The sequence below is a fragment of the Vanellus vanellus genome (genome assembly GCF_965231255.1).
Source record: "Vanellus vanellus genome assembly, contig: HAP1_SCAFFOLD_39, whole genome shotgun sequence".
In the NCBI taxonomy this organism is placed as follows: Eukaryota; Metazoa; Chordata; class Aves; order Charadriiformes; family Charadriidae; genus Vanellus; species Vanellus vanellus.
This window is the reverse complement of record NW_028126929.1, coordinates 1,142,029-1,146,877: the sequence shown is the minus strand read 5'-3', so window position 1 is coordinate 1,146,877 and position 4,849 is coordinate 1,142,029.

Sequence of the window (4,849 nt, the reverse complement as noted above, 5' to 3'; positions counted from 1 at the left end):
GCTCTGTCTGGGGGAGGCGCTTGCCCTTCTCCGGAAGCCCCGAGCCGGGCCCCGGCTGGCAGCTGGGCGCCGGGAGGCCGGGGAGTGCCCGGAGGAGGGGAAGAGGCCTTCGGGGAGAGGCCCCCACGGAGGCCGGAGGGGCCCCCCAGAAGCCCTCCAGAGACGGAGGGGCCCCCCAGAAGCCTCCCAGAGAGCGGAGGGGCCCCTCGGAGAGCGGAGAAGCCTTTCGGCGTCCCGCAGGACTGAGGCGAGCGGCACCGCCCGGCGGCGCGGGCTCTCGCGCGCCCCCTCCTGCCTCCTCTGCCCTCGGTGGGTGAGGGAATGCCAATCCCGGGCTTACCGAGCCCTTTCCTCCGCGCTCGCACGGCGCTTTGCGCCCCTCTGGCGGGGAGCTGCGCTCGCTGCACCCGGCTGCGCCATGGCTGCGGTGCGACTGGAAGGACGCGGACTGCGTTCGGCGTTCCACCATGGTGAGCGGCTGTGACGGAGCGGCGCCCGACCGCCGGCCGCGGGCAGCCCCGCTCGAGCCGCTGCTGCGGGGGCCGGCGAGCGTGTGGTGAGTGCTGAGCTGTGTGCTGGGGGGTTGGGCTGGCTCTTGGGGCGCTGCCTTGCTCCTAAGGGGGCTTTGAAATGCGGTGCTCGCCCCTCGTTAACGAGCTGTTTCCTGTGGGGTGGAAATGTGCGGCTGTTGCTGCAGCCCCGTCCTGGAGAGGCTTTTTTTCCAGGGCTGGGAGCGAGAGCGGCGTCCAGGCTGGGCAGGGGAGCCGGGTCTGCTCGTCCTCCAGCTGAGCAGTGGTGGTTTGCAGGTAGCATCCGGTTGCACTTGCTGGAATGCAGAGCAGGAGAGAGTTGTGTCGTGGTTTTCCCCTGCAGATGCGGGACACGGGCGGCAAGGTGACAGCGTGGGGGGAGTGGGGGTAACTGGGAGCCCCCGTCTGCCTCCCAGCCCCATGGCGCTGGATGCAGCTCAGATGCACCCACGCTCTGTGAGGGGGGGTTTGAGGGCCTGAAGGGTTGTCCCCGTGTCCCTGCCGGGCTTATGGTGGTATCTTGCTGCTGTGCGTGGGTCTGGGGGTGGCCGGGAAGGGTCTGGCATGCTGGGGCCATCACTGACCCTCATTTTCTCTCCCACCATAGAGCTCCTCGGCATAGCTCTCAGCCAGCTCTCGGCGGAGCTCCCCCAGCCAGCGCCTTCCCACATCAGCACCCTTTAGGTGCCTGGCCCCCCTCTCCAGGAGATCTTTGCTGGGGCACCTTGGGAGAGTGGGCAACCACTACCATGGGATGGTGGGATGGGGACAGCCACCTCCTTTGTCCCCTGTCCAGCTGGTGCCCTGACCCTCTCACTCTTCCATGCCCCCGCAGCTTCCGGAGCAAGAGGTTGTGAACGTGTTCATCGGGACGCAGGCGGTGGGGGCCATCATCGGGAAGAAGGGGCAGCACATCAAGCAGCTGGTGCGGTTTGCGGGTGCCTCCATCAAGGTGAGGAAGGTGCTGCGGGGCTGGTCCTGCGCTTCGTGCCTCAGTTTCCCCTCTGCACTGCCGAGGTCAGGGAATGGGAGTGTGCGGGGAGCAGTTTTGCTCCCCAACTTATCACAGAACGGTTGAGGTTGGAAGGGACCTTGAAGATCATGGAGTCCCACCCCCCTGCCCTGTTCAGGGACACCTCCCCCCAGCCCAGGTTGCTCCAAGCCCCATCCAACCTGGCCTTGAACACCTCCAGGGCTAGGGCAGCCACAGCTTCTCTGGGCAAGCTGGGCCAGTGATTCACCACCCTCACAGTGAAAAATTTCTTCCTGTTATCTCCTCTAAATGTCCCCTCTTCCACTTTGAAGGCACTCCGCCTCGTCCTGTCACCCCATGCCCTTGTAAAAAGTCTCTCCCCAGCTCTCCTGTACCCGTTGGCATGGGCCCACCTCTCCCGCCTGTGTTTAGTAGAAGGCCAGATGCTCGGTGGGGGCTCAGGGGTGGGTGGTGGTGGGAGAAACAGTGCCCTGACCCCCAACTCTTGCTTTTCCCTTCTCCTCCCCAAGACTGCACAGTGCAAGATGAGGGAAATGGTCCAGCAGGTGAAGCAGCAGGAGCAGAAACACGCTCCGGGAGCCCCGGCCTCGCAGCACAGCAAGTGATGCTCCTGTCGTGCCGCCCAGCACCGCCTGATGAATGTAACCCCACTGCTGGACAACCCCCTCCAACCTCCTCCACCACCCCCAGCAGGTCAGGGGAGCAAACCAAAGACCCGCCCAGACACACAGCCCCCCATTCCCGCGGCGCTGCGAGGATGCGCAGCTGAGGGGTACGGGGAGGGCTCTCTCCATCCCACAGCCTCCCCCTTCCTCCTCCGTCGCCTCCCGACGCTGTCCCTTTAGTTGGACTAACAGGGGCAGGTTTTGGTACCTCAGCACCTCACGCTTGTGTTTCCCTTTTAGAGATTTTGTGTGCCTTGTAAAACTGAGAGTTGGAGCATTTTTTCATTAATTTTTTTAATAAAAAAGAATGAGTTGGAAAAAACCATGTCGAGCGAGTGCGAGGCGGGAGAAGGAAAGCAATCCCAGGGGTGCTGACGTGGGGAAAGAAACTCCCCAACTCGGGGCGAGTTACAAAGCAGCATGTTTATTGCAGCGCTGGGTGCAAGGGGGATGGCTCCCAACTCGCCCAGGGGCTGGTAAAGCAAGCGTTCCTTTCTGATGCAAAGGCGTACGTATTCATTAGTGTAGGCTGGGAATAGGCACCACTCTGGTCATGATCTGTGGGTTGTTGTGGAGGAAGGCTCCCAGTCTTCCTGCCGGTGTACTTTTCCCCTTTGGCTCAAGAGTGCTGCTGTGGCTGAGCTCTGAGCCGCCAGACCGGTTCTCAGCAGATGGTTACTTCGCGCAGACAATAAGGCCCTGAATAGCCCTTCCTGTTCTCTGGGTGGCTCTGGGTGGCTCTGCTCCTCTGCTGCTTCTAAGGTCGGGCTGCCCCAGTGTCATCATTGAGGAGCCTTTTGTCTATCCAGTTCTCACTTGTGGGTGTTCCTGCCCATGTCAGTGCCAGAGCTCTTCCGTAGGCTCCTTCTGCTAGCGGAGAGCCAGGGGCCGTTCCTTCAGGAGAAAGCTTGAGAAATGTTTAAAAAGAGAAAAGGGAAAGGAGGAAAAATAAAGTGGGAAAATGAAAAAGAGAAAAAGAAAAAAAGGGGGGGAAAAAGGGGGGAAAAGCAAAAAAGGTCAAAAGAAAAAAGGGGTAAAAGAGAAAAAAGGGGGAAGCGAAAACATATTAAAAAAGAAAGGTAGAAAGGAAAAAAAACCAACCAAACCAAGCAAGGAAAGTGAAAACAGCTGCGGGGCAAGAGGAGGGACAGGAGCTGGGGGGGGGAGGTGGCAGTGCCGGCGCCGACCCCGGGGGCTGCGACACCACGTTTTTGTCCTCTACTGCAAAGTGTTGTGTGAAAAACAACCAACCAAACCCCATCCAAGGACAACATCAAAAACCAAAGAGAAATCTCTGCAGCTCACAGGAGCCTGAGCTTGCTCTCGGTTGCTTTCTTTCCAGTGTCTTGGGGGTGTCACGGCCGAGCTGAGATTGGGGTGTGGTGGTGGTGGGAGTTTGTCCCATGGCTGTGATGGGGGGAGAAGGGGTGGGCGGGGAGTGGGGGATGTGGTGTGGGGTTTTCTTTGGGTGATGGTGTTTTTTTGCCAGGCGTCGCTTTACCCAGTGGCTCAGGGAGGTGTTGGCATCAGGAAGCCTGCGCTAAAGCGGGGTGGGGGCCTCGCCGCAGTTGGTTAGCAGAGCCAAAGTGGTTATTAATGGTTCTTAAGGGCGCCCTAATTATGCCCGTGTAACTGGGAAGCTCAGATGCCCCCTAAGCACCCCCCCGGTGCTTCTCTAGCCAGGCGAGTGCTGGGCGTCCCCCCCTGCAGGAGAGGAGCGCACCTCCAGGGTGGGTGGAAGGGCATCACCCAAGAGGGAGAGGACCAAGATGGGGCTTGGGTGTCCTTGGGGTGGCCGTGTGGCGGGGTAGGGCTGCTGGGGGCTGCCACGATGAGGGACACCCCCACGCCTTTCTCCATGGCTTCCAGAGCTGTGCTCCCTCCCTCCCTCCCACCCATCCAGTGCCACTGGAGAGGTGGTGTCCCCCCTCCCGGGGCGGGCAGGGGCTGCTGCCACCCCACCTAACACCTCAACGCACCAAACCAGCTTTCAGCAGTCACAGCCACCCGGGCACTGCCAAGGGGGCAGCAGGGGCTCCCCAAAGGGGGCTTACAGAACACAGAGAGCGTCCGTACACCGCTGACCCCTCTCCAGGGGCGGATTTTCGGGATGCTGCTTGCTCATCTGACCACTGAACGACACCCCGATTGCCCCTGCAGCACTGTGTGACCATCGCTTCGCGGCTTCTGTGCTCCGATGCTCCTCCTGGCTCCAATCCTCTTCCTGGGGGATTGTGAGGGAGCGAAAATCCACATCGCTACATCCAACTTTTTTTCAGTTAAATAAAAAAAAAAGAATAAATCACCCTCTCTCATTACCAGGTAGAGGTTCGTTCCCTTAAGGCTCTTTTTATGAAAATAAATATTTAAATTATATAAAGAAATAAATACTTCTCTTTTCACATTAGATAACTCCCTGGAGACAGCAAAAAAAAAAGCACCACCACTGTGCACCAGTGTCCACCAGGGCTTTATACTTTTGTGGCTCTCATGTGCCAGGCCACCGAATCCACACAGTCCAATAAAGTCGGTTGTCCCTCTCCTCCTCCTGGCTGGAGGCAGGGCACCTCTACTGTTGACCGTAGTACCTACGATTATCAGATTGGTTCCTACCTGGTCCGTAGGATCGCCTACCGTAGGTTGGAGCAACCTTCTTCCTG